We start from the raw sequence: 15,552 nt of genomic DNA on the forward strand, positions 1-15,552 counted from the left end.
AAAAAAAAAAAAAAAAAAAAAGTATTTTTAAAGATCTTTGCTACATGCACATATTCCCCATGCATGGAAAGGTGTTTGTTCTGCTGTGCATCAAGCTAGTTCCTTTCTGTACTTCAGGTCTTAGCACAAGCATCACCTCCCCAAAACCATCTCCAACCAACCTATCAAAAGTAAGTCACAGCCAGGCGCCGTGACTCACACCTGCAATCCCAGCACTCTGGGAGGCTAAGGTGGGAGGGTCACTTGGGTGGGGGAAGTCAGGAGTTTGAGATCAGCCTGAACGACAGCAAGATCCTGTCTCCACAAAAAATAGAAAAATTATCTTTCCATGGTGGCACCTGTAGTCCCAGTCACCCAGAAGGCTGAGGCAGGAAGATCACTTGAGCCCAGGACTTTGAGGTTGCTGTGAGCTATGATGATGCCACGGTACTCTAGCCTGGGTGATTCTGTCTCAAAAAAATGACAAAACAAAAATAAACTAAGCCACTCCTCTAATCCTCTACTTCACCTTCTTACTTATTGCTTCCTCAATAACATTTTTTATTGTTTTTAATGTTTTATCTACTCATTTGCTTTATTCTTCTGCTCCCCCAGTAGAAAATTAGCTCCATGAAGGCAAGGACCATGCCCTACCTCTAGTGCCTGGCACAGTACCTGTTTGAATAAATTACATCCTACAAGGAATGCAAATATCATTTGCATCTCTCTGGGCAGTTTTCCAGGTTGTACTATTCTTCAGAGGAAGCACAACAAACTTGGTTAAGGATTAAGACGTGTGACAACAGTTGCTCCCTAATGTGTGACACGGCATCAGCCACACTCCAAACTGCTAAGACATCTCCCTGATGGGGCTGGTGCAACAGTTTATCTATTTATATTCAAGGGAATGGAGAACAGAAAAAACACACACATAAACTGATTCAGAGGGGAGAAAGCACGGGGTAAAAACATCAACTGATAAATCCTCCTTAGAAAATAGAGACAAATCCCTTCTTGATGGGCTTCGGAGAGTGGGAGTCTAATGCCAGTCTCCATTTGAATCATGTCAGTATGGATGCGGTGACAGTTCAGCACTTCATTGTACTAAAATTGTAACAATGCAAGAAAGCAGGAAATGAGACGAGGGAAAGACGGAGGCAGTTGAAATACCCTCACCTAGGTTTTTGTTTGTTTGTTTTGTTTGTTTTGTAGTTTTTGGCTGGGGCTGGGTTTGAACCCGCCACCTCTTGCATATGAGGCCGGTGCCCTACTCTTTTGAGCCACAGGCACCACCTCCTCACCTAGGTTTTTCAGACACGTTAGTCATAGTTCCACCCTAATCTTCATCAAAGAGATCTGCAGGAAGTTAGGATAATTCTGGTGACAAGGCATTTATTTTTACTTTCTTTGTCCTGGAATGAAATATCTACTTTGTTACCTTAACATTCAATTCCTGTCATCCTTATAACCCATCCTGTCCACAATCATGATGACTTACCCCACTCACTGTCGGACACATGTTTGAACAGAAAAATGTGCAAGGAAATATTGTCGAGATCTGAAATTACACAGTCCTCTCCTCCCTCTCACTTTCTTTCCTTCCTCCCTTCCCTTACTTTTTTCCCTTCCTTTTCCCTCTCTCTCTCTCTCTCTCTCTCTCATGTCCATCTGTCACCCCACATAGAGTGGCATTATCACACCTCCTAGAAACCTCAACTCCTGGGCTCAACTGATCCTCCTCCCTCAGCCTCCCAAGTAGCTGGGACTACACGTGCCACCATGTCCAGTTAGGTTTTCTATTTTTAGTAGAGATGAGGTCTTGACCTTGCTTAGGCTGGTCTTGAACTTCTCAGCTCAAAAAAATCCTCTTGCCTCACCCTCTCACAATGCTAGGATTGCAGGGATGAACCACGACAGCTGTCTCCCACTTTCAGTGGAGCAAAAGCCCAAGTCCTGCCTTAAGAAGGAGGGACCGATCGATTCCTCAAAACCCCTTCCACACCGTAAGAGTCAGTAAGTGGATGACCCAGCATTGCAGAAGGAAGTTAGCTTAGGAGATTTGGTGGTGGTAAGGTGTGAAACTCTCATAAACCTCTTCATACCAACTAAGCAGTTAAACCTATACATTCTCATCCTATAGAAAGGAAAGCCCAGAGAAAGATAGAGAAAATATCGAATTTTTGTATCAACAAAAACCAGGAGGATGAAATGCTGCTCATTGCTCCTTAAGCAGACATTCAGTTAGCACTCACTATATAACGGCCACAGTGTTTGAAACCGGGGACAGATACGTACAGTAAGTCCCTGGGCTCAAAGTGTAGTGAAGACGGCTTTCAAAATAAACAATTTTAGCACAATCTGAAGGATGCCGTTGCAGGGGTCAGGGCTGCAAAGTTCTATAGAAACCCAGAGGGATGAGAGGCTCTACTGAGGGGGCTAAGAAAGACAGTATCAAGGAAATAATTTTGGAACTGGGCTTTGAACTAGGGGTAGGAGTTTTCTAGTAAAGAAGGGAAAAGACATTCCGAGAAGGACTGGCATACAGAAAGGTTTAGAGGCATATGTGGAGTGAGTAGAGGAAGGTACACAGGCAAGAGAGACTAGAGTCAGGGGAGACAGGGAACTAACAGTGAAAGTGTTTTGTACACCATGTAACTGCTTAGGGTTTTTCCCTATAAATAATGGGCATGATTGAATGCCTTCTGCCACATGTGCTTCATGATCCGATTGCTTTTGTTAGAAAAAATTTCCCAGTAGAACTGAAGAAATTTTTAAAAAGACCAAAAATCAATAAAACCCGTTAGGAGGCTATTTTAATAGTTCACTCAAGAAGTGAAAATGTGTAGGCAGCGTCTGTGGCTCAGTGAGTAGGGCACCAGCCCCATATACGAAGGGTGGCGGGTTCAAACCCAGCCCCTGCCAAACTGCAACAAAAAAATAGCCAGGTGTTGTGGCAGGTGCCTGTAGTCCCAGCTCCTCGGGGCTGAGGCCAGAGAATCACCTAAGCCCAGGAGTTGGGGGTTGCTGTGAGCTGTGACATTACGGCACTCTACCAAGGGCGACAGAGTAAAACTCTGTCTCAAAAAAAAGAAAAAAAAAGTAAAATTTCTCAACTTAATATAGAAAAAAAAATTACATGGTGAGATTGCTAAGATCTATGGCAAGAAAGAATCTTCTATCTGTGAAATTGTGAGAAAGGAAAAAGAAATGTGTGTGAGTTCTGCCGTCACACCTCAGGTGCAAAAGTTGCTGCCACAGTGTGTGATAAGTGCTTAGTTAAGATGCAAAAGCACTAAATTCATGGGTGGAAGATAGGAACAGAAAGTGCGTGCTGACTGAGGGCCATGTGTTGCACCAGAAAGCACTGGACCTACTATACGAAGACTTCGGTACAGGTGTCCCTGAAACAAGGGACACCAGGCCATTTGCTGCAGGTAGACGGGGTGTTTACACAGAAGGTCACTAGTAGCCTGGCACGTAAACGTTGTGCTGCAATGCCTACATCGTTCACCTCACTTCATCTCATCACATAGACATTACATCGTCTCATAGCATCACAAGAAGGGTGAGGACTGTATGATAAGATGTTGTGAGAGAGGAAGGCCATTCACATGACTTTCATCGCAGTATATTGTTATGTTGTTCTATTTTATTATCGTTGTTGCTAATGTGCATAATTTATAAATCAAACTTCATCATACAGGAAAAAGCATCGTAGATACAGGGTTTGGTACTATTCTTGGGTTCAGGCCTCCACTTAGAGTCCTGGGACATATTCCCTGTGAATAACAGGGGACTACTACAGTACCCTGTGAATAAAGGGGGACTACCACAGTACACACAAAAGGCCCCAGAGGCTGCTCATCAGGACGATGGGAGAAAGACCTCAAAGTCACTTCAGAGATCCTCAAGGCTGCCCTCCCATCATAGGCCCAGAGCTCTGAGAGGGCAGAATGTTTTTTATTTCATTTTTCAGACAGAGTTTCACTTTGTGGCCCTTGGTAGAATGCCATGGCATCACACCTCACAGCAACCTCCAACTCTTGGGCTTAAGTGATTCCCTTGCCTCAGCCTCCCACGTAGCTGGGACTACAGGCGCCCGCCACCACACCCGGCTATTTTTTGGTTGTAATTGACATTGTTGTTTAGTAGGCCTGGGCTGGGTTCAAACTCACCAGCTCCAGTGTATATGGCCAGCACCCTAACCACTGAGCTACGGATGCCGAGCCAAGGGCAGAATGCTTTTAGGGAACAGACCTAGCAACCCTTAATAGGCTCTTTGCCTGGAGCCAGCTCAGGACTCTTCTCCAGGCATTCCAGCACAGTGCTCCCCAGACAACCCAGCTGTGGTTTAAGCAACCCCAGGGCCACTTGACTTGCTGGACTTGCTGCTCCAGAAGGTGCAAATGGCCAATCTGGGAGTGTCCATCTGGTATTGAGTCTGCAGGTGTACGGGATACAAAAGCCATGGGGCATGTTTCCTCCACCTGGATCTCTAAGAACATTGCAGACCACCAGGGGGCCAGACAGAGATGTGTCTTAGGAGCAGGGCCATCACAGGCAGCCCCTGAGAGGGTAATGCCTAGTAGAGCCCTGGAAGCAGGACCACTACCAAGACTCAAAAGCTATAGCTACCAGCATGCAACACCAATTCAAGACAGCGGAGGCATGGGCTCGGCCCCGCAAAAAGCCTTGGGGTCAGGGCTGCCCAAGTTCTTCGTGGTGCAGTCCTGCACCAGTTCAGGATATAAGACAAGAAGTCAAAGGAAATTATTTTCCAGCTTTAAAAAGGAATTTCGTTTTCCCTGTTGGGTTTTGGACTCACTTGGGACTGGTTACCCATCTTTCCTCACCTCTTTCTCCCTTTTAGAATGTGAGTGTCTATCCCAGGGGTCCTTAAACTTTTTAAACAGGGAGCCGGTTCACCATCCCTCAGACCATTGGAGGGCCAGACTGCAGGCCCCAGAACGAGTCAGCTGCAGGCCAGATAAATGTCCTAGGTGGGCTGCATGTGGCCCACGGGCCATAGTTTGAGGACGCCTGGTCTATCCTATGTCTGTCTCACCATTGTATTTTGGAAGTAGGTAACTTATACAGTTTCACAGGCTCATATCTGGGGAAATTTGCCTCAGGATAAAACGTGCCTTGAGTCTCACTCATACATAATTAAGATGAGAATCTGGACTTTGGACTTTGACTTGACGCTAGAACAAGTTAAGATTGTGGGGCTCTTAAGATGAAATGAATGTACAGTTAACCCTTGAATAATATGGGGGGTTAAGAGTGCCTACCCCCTGCATAGTTGAAAATCCACCTATAACTTTTGACTCCCCTGTTTAGAGGTATGAATTCACCTCTGAGCTGTTCTGTGAAGCTGATTTGGTTCACCCAGAAGAACAACCAGTTATTTGAGTCAAAGGGAGAGCAAGAAACTAGGGTAATAGAAAATGAGGCAGTGGGGTTCTAATATAGCCAAAAAAGAAGTACAGTTTATTTAAGGTAAAGAAAAAGAGTATATTTCATTTAAAGGAAAGCAGAGATAAGCATAGACTTTCCAGACAGTGAGCGGAGACACCACACAAAGACAATACACCAATACAAGTACTTTCATCCCAATTCCTCCTGTGTTTACAGGAAGAATTCCTTCTGGTTCCCCTTAGGCCTTCAGGCATGCTGTCCTGTGGCCATGCTGTCCTCACACAATCCAATTTTCTTTACTCTGTATCAATAATTATAAACTGTTATTTTACTAGTGATGGTGTGGCAACATCTCACAGTGTTTGTGGCAACCATGGTTGTGTACTGTTCTGGGCTGGGAATCCTTATTTTTGTTTTATGGGGGGATAATTTATGGGCTAAAGATCGTGGATCACAAGCTAGCAGTTATCTTTTACAGGGACCGCACATACTTGGTTAACTAGGTCACATGCACCTAAAATTCCTCGCATTGCTTCAGGGTCTCTTCCCACTTTCTTGTCCAGAAGACCGTAATTCTCTCCCACCTCCCTGTAGCCCCTTTAATTCCTTTCATCCCCAATCATCCCCCCCAAATTAACTACCAGTAGCCTACCATTAACCAGAAGCCTTACCGATAACAAAGAATTAACACATTTTGTATGGGATATGTCTTTATATAGCATATTGTGTTACAATAATGGTAGAGAAAAGAAAATGTAAAGAAAACCATAAGGAAGAGAAATACATTTACTATTAATCAAGTGGAAGTGGATTATCATAAAGGTCTTAAGCTTTGTCTTCATGCTGAGGAGGAGGAGGAAAAATTGTTCTTGCTGCCTCCCAGGTAACAGAGGTTGAAGAAAACCACCTAAGGGGACCAGCACCGTTCAAATCAGTATCAACAGAAGGCCAACTCTATTTTGGATGTGAGAAGTATATAAATCGGGGGGACCAGGAGTAGAATGCTGAACATACCCCCCAAAGTGAACATGTAGAAAACTTAATTGCCTTTGTATTACGAAGGAGGCCTTTAAGTGGTGATTACACCGTGAGGGGTCCACTCTCCTGAATGCCTTAATGATGTTATCAAGGAACTGGTTAGCTGTCGTGCAAGTAGGTTTCTGACTTTAAAAAAGGATGCGTTTGCCCAATTTCTTCTCTCTACCTCATGCACTTACTTCCACTTTCTGCCCCGGGGTGACCCTCCCCAGATGCTGGCACCATGCTCTTGAACTTCCCAGCCTCTGGAACTGTGAGAAATAAATGCCTTTAGGAGTTACCCATGCTGTGGTTTCTGTTATAGCAACAGAAAACAGAAATAGTGTCATTTGGGGTATGATGTGCCCTATAAGCTTTGCAGAAAAATCACTCGGCCCACCACATTAGTGACTCATAGGTGTTGATAGTGACAATTCATAACTCTACTGGGGATACAGCCAATATCTGCTTATCCACAAATAGATTATTTCTTTGCCAAGTATTTGCACAGCAATCTGTTCCAGCCTGGGCTACCACAGTTGGTGCCAGCTTGGGTGGGCTGGGGCTGTATTATGGAATGCAGAATGAGGAAGTAGAATATAGAGTGAAGGTTAGGGGTGTACTTTCACCCCAGCAGGGGCCTGATTATATCCTAGGGTGAAGTGTTATTCACTGTCACCAAATATTTATTGAGCATCTACTATTCATGGATAGTGTGTAAAACCAATAAGGATTCAAGAGCTATAGAGCAGAATTCCAACTTCAGAAACCTTACACGTGAGTTTAGAACACAAACCATAAACATAAAAGCAGGATATGCATTAATATTCGCCAGTGCTGATAAATGGCTAAGTGTGCTGTATGTACAGTAGAGGGCTGAGAGAAATTAGCCACTATGCAGACATAATACACTGAGTGAATTCTCCAGGGATAAAGGGGAAAGCAACAGGAGCAAAAAATATTAATCATCTATTAATAGCACCGCCAACAGCTACCATTTGGAGACATTTAATAAATGCCAAGTGCTTTACCTGTGATGTCTCATCTAATTTCTGTGACCACCACATGACTGATAAAGTGAATTTTTATTTATTTTTTATTTATTCACTAATTTATTATTTATTATTTATTCACTAATTATTTATTTATTAATTTTTATTTATTCACTGATGAAGTGAATTTTTTTCCTTATTATTTTGTTTGTTTGTTTGTTTTGTCGAGACAGAGTTCTACCCTATGCCCTCAGCTGAGTGCAGTGGCGTTGTAGCTCACTGCAACCTCAGATTCACGCTGTGGGCATCCTGCTGCCTCAGCCTCTGAAGCTGCTGGGATTACAGGAGATCACCGTGACGCCCAGCTGGGTTTTTTTTCAATTTTTTTCATGAGTAATGATCTCACTCTCACTCAAACAAGCATCAAATTCCTGAGCTCAAGATATCCTCCTGCCTCAGCCTCCCACAGTGCTGGGATTACAGGCGTGAGCCACTGCGCCCAGCAATAAATTTTTATTCCTGTATTTACCTAAGGACTGTTTCCGATACATATAACTAATTACCCCAAGGTCACACAATCTATAAGCAACTGAGCAGAACCCACATAGGTGTTTTCTTGACTCACAGTTTACGTTCCTTCTGCTCCAACACTCTTTCCGATGTTTCTTTCCTCACTAGAAATGGGTCGCGTGTAACCTCCATGGCCTCTGCCTTCAAGGACCCAGCTATCTACACAGGATGTCAGAGGCCCAGAAAATGCCAAACCAAAGAGTGACTAAAAGTCCAAATAAAAGGTAGAGATAATTTGTGCTGCAGGTGGGCGGAGGGGAGTTCTGGGTGGCAGAGGGGTAGCTCCACGGGAAGAGGATGGCATGGACCTTCATGCCGCGACTGAGTCACTCCAGCAGAGAGGGGAGGGGAGAGAGAGAAAAGCAGGGAGGTGAGGCACAGCCATTTACCTGTCTGCCTCCTCATTCACTCTCCCCTTCTCTGCTCACTCCTGGTGTCAGCCTAGCCCCCTTCCCAAACCCTGCCATTCCCCCCCCCCCCAGTGTAGCCCACCTCACTTCCCTTCTCGGCCGCTGTGTTTCTCCTCTCTTCTTTCTCCCCCCCCCTCCAGCATTACCACCTTCTCTCCTACATACACACAGGCACATACACATATGAGGGGGTGTGTGTGTATATTTTGTAAAAATTTTTTATTATTTGAGATTCATTGAGGGTACAAAGAATTAGGTTATACTGACTGCATTTTCTAGGTAAAGTCCCTCTTATAATTGTGTCCTGCCCCCAAGAGGTGTGCCGTACACCATGACTTCCCTCCCCCGGCCCCTCCCTCCTCCTCTCTCCCCACTTGCTCATTCCCCTACCCTCCACCATGTATCTACTGCCTTCATATTAGAATAGAGTACAATGGAGTCTTGCTTCTTCATTCTTGTGATGCTTTAAGGAGAATGTGTTCCATCTCCATCCACGTTAATACAAAAGATGTAAAGTCTCCATCTTTTATAACGGCCGAATAGTATTCCATGGTATACATATGCTACAGCTTGTTGATCCATTCCTGGGTTGGTGGGCACGTAGGTGATTTCCACGCTGATGCGCCTCTGCCTGTTGACCCTGCTATTCTCATGTTTCCAACAGGTTTTTCTTCTCCCAATCCCTCAGATGCTGCTGCTGCTCAGGAGGTCAGATCTGCCACTGATGGTAAGACCAGCACCACTCTGCCCACCTTTGCCAAGACGAGAAGGTGAAACAGCAGCAGCAGTCGCGGCAGTAGCGGCAGTAACACGGGAGAAGACTTTGAGTCCACCTCTTCCTCCTCTTCCACTCCTCTTTTACAACCTGGACATTCGGCGACCCCTTCAACTTGTCCTTCTGCCTGGGGGTTTCAGTGGCTTCTTCCAGCCACCCGATACAGAAGAAGCTGCATTTTGAAGACACCCTAGAGTTTGTAGGGTTTGATGGGAGATGGCCGAGGAATCCTCCTCCTCCTCCTCCACGTCACCAACTGCTGCAACATCTCAGCAGCAGCATCTTGAAAATCAGACCACACCAATCTCCTCCGTGGCTTCAGTGCATCACGCAGACAGCCTCGCCAAATCATCTACCACCGTCTCCAGCTTTGCTAACACCAAGCCTGGCTCTGCTAAGAAGTTAGTGATCAAGAACTTTAAAGATAAGCCTAAATTACCAGAAAACTATGCAGAAGAAACCTGGCAAAAACTGAAAGAAGCAGTAGAAGCTATCCAGAATAGTACTTCAATTAAGTACAATTTAGAAGAACTCTACCAGGCTGTAGAAAACCTCTGTTCTTACCAGATTTCTGCAAACTTGTACGAACAACTGAGCCAGATGTGTGAGGATCACATCAAAGCCCAGATTCACCAGTTCAGAGAGGATTCACTGGATGGTGTTCTTTTTCTAAGGAAGATCGATAGATGCTGGCAAAACCATTACAGACACATGATCGTGATCAGGAGCATTTTTTTGTTTCTGGATAGAACCTACATTCTTCAGAATTCAATGCTACCCTCCATTTGGGACATGGGCCTGGAGTTATTTAGGGCTCATATCATAAATGATCAGGAAGTTCAGAATAAGACAATTGATGGCATTCTTCTCTTGATTGAGAGGGAAAGGAATGGTGAAGCCATTGATAGAAAGTTACTCCAAAGCCTTTTAAGCATGCTCTCTGATCTGCAAATTTATCAAGATTCTTTTGAACAACGATTTTTGGAAGAAACTAACCGGCTGTATGCAGATGAAGGCCAAAAATTAATGCAAGAAAGACAGGTTCCCGAATATCTTCATCATGTTAACAAACGCCTAGAAGAAGAAGCAGACAGACTTAATACTTACTTAGCTCAGACCACCCGGAAGTCATTAATTGCTACTGTAGAAAAACAACTTCTAGGTGAACACTTAACAGCAATTCTTCAGAAAGGTTTAAATAAGCTCCTGGATGAAAACCGAATTCAAGATTTGTCTCTTCTGTATCAGCTCTTCAGTAGAGTTCAGGGGGGAGTTCAGGTTCTCTTGCAACAGTGGGTTGACTATATCAAGACATTTGGTGCCACTATTGTAATTAATCCTGAAAAAGATAAAACTATGGTTCAAGAACTGCTGGATTTCAAAGACAAAGTTGACCACATAATTGATATCTGCTTTCTGAAGAATGAAAAATTTATCAACGCCATGAAGGAAGCATTTGAAACGTTCATTAACAGAAGGCCAAATAAACCTGCGGAACTTATAGCTAAGTATGTAGATTCAAAGCTTCGTGCGGACAACAAAGGCACTACGGATGAAGAACTTGAGAAAATGTTGGATAAAATTATGATCATATTTAGATTCATCCATGGCAAGGATGTTTTTGAGGCCTTCTATAAGAAAGCTTTAGCCAAATGCTTATTAGTTGGGAAGAGTGCCTCTGTAGATGCCGAAAAGTCAATGCTGTCCAAACTCAAACATGAATGCGGAGCTGCTTTCACCAGCAAACTTGAAGGAATGTTTAAAGACATGGAACTTTCTAAAGACATCATGATTCAGTTCAAACAGTATATGCAGAGTCAGGATGTACCTGGGAATATCGAATTAACTGTGAATATCCTGACAATGGGTTATTGGCCAACGTATGTGCCTATGGAAGTCCATTTACCACCCGAGATGGTAAAACTTCAGGAGATTTTCAAGACGTTTTATTTAGGCAAGCACAGTGGCAGGAAACTTCAGTGGCAATCAACCCTAGGCCACTGTGTGCTAAAAGCAGAATTTAAAGAGGGTAAAAAAGAACTGCAGGTCTCTCTTTTTCAAACACGGGTGCTGCTAATGTTTAATGAGGGAGAAGAGTTCAGTTTAGAAGAGATCAAGCAGACTACCGGCATAGAGGATGGAGAGTTAAGGAGAACGCTGCAATCCTTAGCCTGTGGCAAAGCTAGAGTTCTGGAGAAAAATCCAAAGGGCAAAGATATTGAAGATGGTGACAAGTTCATTTGTAATGATGATTTCAAACACAGACTTTTCAGGGTAAAGATCAATCAAATACAAATGAAAGAAACAATTGAGGAACAAGCAAGCACTACGGAAAGGGTATTTCAAGACAGACAGTATCAAATTGACGCTGCGATTGTACGAATTATGAAGATGAGAAAGACACTTAGCTACAATCTCCTTGTTTCAGAGGTGTACGAGCAATTGAAATTCCCAGTGAAGCCTGCTGATGTTAAGAAGAGGATAGAATCCTTAATTGACCAGGACTACATGGAAAGAGAGAAAGAAAATCCCAATCAGTACAACTATATTGCATAGAATGTCGGCCTTGGAGCACCTGGCGTCGTCTGCAGCAGCCAGTGGATAAACCAACCTGTTGATCCTGTTACTTGACTTTTTTACACTACCAGTGACCAAATGGACCAGGGGAATTAATGGAAATAGTTGAGTGGACTTTTTCTCAGCAATTAACATGCCCACTTTAAAGAGTAATACCTACCTTTAAGAAAAATGTTTTTGAACTCTTTGACTCTTTGTGTGTTATTTAGTATGATGTGCAGAAAACACTTAAGAAAATACCTGGTCTTCATGATTCCTATTTGGAACTAGGGAAGAGGTCCCCATGGCTGTTAACGGGGAGGGGAGTTAATACACCAGTAATTATGAAGCAAAAAGTTGATTTGCTTCAAATGTTATTTAAAATATTTAAATTGCACGCAAACTTTATTTACTGTACTGAGTTCCAGAAGTATTTATCACATAGAAAAACCAGCTTTGTGCTTGCTTCAGCAGCACATATACTAAAATTGGAATGATACAGAGAAGATTAGCATGGCCCCTGCGCAAGGATGACATGCAAATTCGTGAAGCGTTCCATATTTTTTGGAATACTATGCAGCCATAAAGAAAGATGGAGACTTTACATCCTCCATGTTCACATGGATGGAGCTGGAAAATGTTCTTCTTAGCAAAGTATCACAAGAATGGAGGAAGAAGTATCCAATGTACACACCCCTATTATGAAACTAACTTATACCTTTTATATGAAAGCTATAACCTAATAACAGCCTAAGAATACGGGGGGAGGGGATGGAAGGGGGGAATGGGTGGAGGGAGGAGGATTAGAGGGATCACTTCTGAGGTTTATCTTACAAGGGTACAAGTGAATCTTTCTAAGAGTAGAATGTGAACATTTTAAAATAATAACTAAGAAAATGACATAAAGGCTATGTTAACCAGTTTGATGGAAGTATTTCGGATTGTGTGTGAAAACTCCACACTGTACCCCAGAAGTGCGTTAATGTACATAGTTACCATTCAATAAAAAAAAAAAGAAAGAAAAGAAAAACCAGCCTTGATTTGGTTGTTCACCTGTTTTGTGATTTCCCTTAAAAAGAAAAATAAGTTGTTATAGCTTTTGACATTTTATTAGGTAATGTTCCATTACACTGACAGGCATTAAAAAAAAAATTGTTTGGAAACAAGTTTTCAAGTAAGGGGACAGTTGCTTACATAATATCCTGTATACTCACATTCTAAAAATTGCCTATTTGTAAGTATGGGATGTGTGTATACGGCTTATCCCCTGCGTTTACTGTACAGATTAACAAGGACTTATAAAAATAGCAAAGTAGAAAATTATTGATCAGTGGTACTAGAGAAACATCATAGGAGAGAACAATCCAACTCTTTCTTTATAGTAAAACAGAAAATTGCAAAAGAGACCAAAATGAACATGTTTTGTGAGTCGTTACAGGAACAAAAACTCATCAACTAGTTTTCAACAGTTTTAAATGTTTTTTGGACAGTTCTGTCTTTAACTTGGACCAATTGTAGATGCTTACAGATCTCCTAGGATTTAGCATTCCTATTTTCTCCACCAGTTTTTTTTTGAAAGCATCTCAACTCTTTGTTGATAAATAAGCTTTTCCTATTGTCTTTATTTTAACTTCCGAAAAGCCTGGATATAAAGGTCTTCTCTCATCTTCCTCCTATTTGGGAATTTGAAGTTCTGTATCTTGCTGATCTTCTTCCTTTCAAAACTGTTTGAAGTTCAGAGGTCTCTTAGCCACTGGACATATACTTTTCAGGGGAGTCATAGGATTGTTTACATGTATTTCTTTTATTAAATCATAGCTGTGTACATTAATGCAATCATGGGGTACAGTGTGGTGGTTTTATATACAACTTGAAATATTTTCACCAAACTGGTTAACATAGCCTTCGTGGCATTTTCTTAGTTATTGTGTTAAGACATTTATATTGTACATTTAGAAAGATTCACATGTACCCTTGTAAGATGAGCCATAGGTATGGTCCCACCAATCATCCTCCCTCCACCCATCCTCCCCCACTCCCCTCCCTCACACCTTTCCCCCATATTCTTGGGCTATAATTGGGTTATAGCTTTTATATGAAAGCTATAAATAAGTTTCACAGTAGGGCTGAGTACATTGGATATTTTTTCTTCCACTCTTGAGATACTTTGCTAAGAAGAATATGTTCCAGCTCCATCCTTGTAAACATGAAGGAGGTAAAGTTTCCATCTTTCTTTAAGGCTGCATCATAGTCCATGGTGTACATATACCACAATTTATTGATCCATTCATGGTTCAATGGGCACTTGGGCTTCTTCCATGATTTAGCAATTATGAATTGGGCTGCAATAAACATTCTGGTACAAATATCTTTGTTGTAGCGTGATTTTTGGTCTTCTGGATATATACCCAGTAGAGGAATTGTAGAATGACTGCAGGATTGTTTACATGTAGAAAATGACAAAAGTATTATTTTCAAATTGGTAATGCGAGGAAAGGGCTTCCCTTTACCATCAGTGGTATTTTGTTTTTGTTATGTTTCCTGTGCTTCCTTGAAGGGTTTGAAGGGAATTGTTCGTGAAGGAGAAGCAGAAAATTTTGGTTTCAATTTTTTAAAATCAGAACTACCTTCATGCTTTTTCCAACAGCATATTTCCTTGCCTGTTAGGGCCGTTGGGAAGACTATGTAGGTCTGAATCTGCAGATGAGGAGACTTGGGGGCTCTTGTGTCTACTATTGACTGTCTTCTTGAGTTATCAAAGACCTGTGGCCAGCTACTCAGAAAGTTGCTTGTTTCTTTCTAATTGCATCCACTTGCACACGTTGTCTAACTGTATGTGGCATTTAGGATTCTGTCCTAATTATCTTCTGAGCAGCCATTGCCTGTGTTTTCTCAGCTCCTCCCTGATTTCCTTACATGAATTCATCTGACGAGGACATAACAGCTATTTCGTTTGCCCTTTCTCCGTACTGGACCATCTACATCAGTGTTTTCACTAGTCCCTGACGGTCTCTGAAATTTGTAGACTATTACATAGGACTCAGTACCAGTTACTCGTAAGCAATTTTTAGGTAGAGTTGGTCTTGTCGGGGGGAGACTCTTGATGTCACCTTCATCATCTTGAAAATGGGTCCCCTCCCTGAGGCTCACAATTTTTTTTAAAACCTGATGTTGTTTCAGCTGAAAATTTGCAAGACTATTAAAAAACAAGTTTAGGGGAGCTGTTTAAGAAATTGAAAAGTAATTGCAAACTGTGTTGGATAACGGCGACTTTAAGTTGTCGTTCTGTATCAGCTGAATTGTGTTCTTTTCCCTGTGTACCCGGGGGTTCTATTTTACTCCAATAAAGCTTTTATTTAAAAAAAAAAAAAAAGGAAGAAACAACAACAACAAAATCCTTAAAGTTCCTTCAGCTGCCTCCGTGGAATTTTAGCAGTGTTCTCAGACCAAATTCTGGGTATAAAAACTGTAAACTGCAACATCAGCACCTCAAGAAGTCTCTTTTCCTGATGCTTTAGAGTAGGGCACCCTAATTATGCTTTAAGAGCATAAAAATGGCTCCTGGGTGTCCTGACCCAGTAGATGGTGGCCACCTGAGGGATGAAGTTCTCCTTTCTTGGATGGTGCCTAACGAGAGTCAATACTGACTGACAGAAGTTTTCATGGGACAACAGCTAGATAAAGTGGCTCAAAGGACAGCCACTTCCTAGTCTTTATTTTGAAGTCCTTAACGCAGAAAAGGAGAGATCCAGGCAAAATCATGCTCTTTTTGTTGCCTTAGCAAATGTGATCATCTCATCATAAACATCTGAGTCACCGTCCAGTGAAGGTGGAT

At 42.4% G+C, this 15,552-nt stretch overlaps 1 non-coding gene and 1 pseudogene across 1 annotated transcript; both read left to right on the forward strand.

Moving 5' to 3' along the window:
• The first annotated feature begins 9,037 nt into the window (after positions 1–9,037).
• Positions 9,038–11,717, forward strand: LOC100961138 (annotated as a pseudogene).
• A 458-nt stretch (positions 11,718–12,175) lies between these two features.
• LOC111727806 lies at positions 12,176–12,282 on the forward strand. The gene has a single exon (XR_002775266.1). It is a non-coding gene; the product is annotated as a U6 spliceosomal RNA (small nuclear RNA).
• The last annotated feature ends 3,270 nt before the right edge of the window (positions 12,283–15,552 follow it).

The sequence above is a fragment of the Otolemur garnettii genome, unplaced genomic scaffold, assembly GCF_000181295.1.
Source record: "Otolemur garnettii isolate 467f Iridium unplaced genomic scaffold, OtoGar3 scaffold00124, whole genome shotgun sequence".
NCBI classification, from domain to species: Eukaryota; Metazoa; Chordata; class Mammalia; order Primates; family Galagidae; genus Otolemur; species Otolemur garnettii.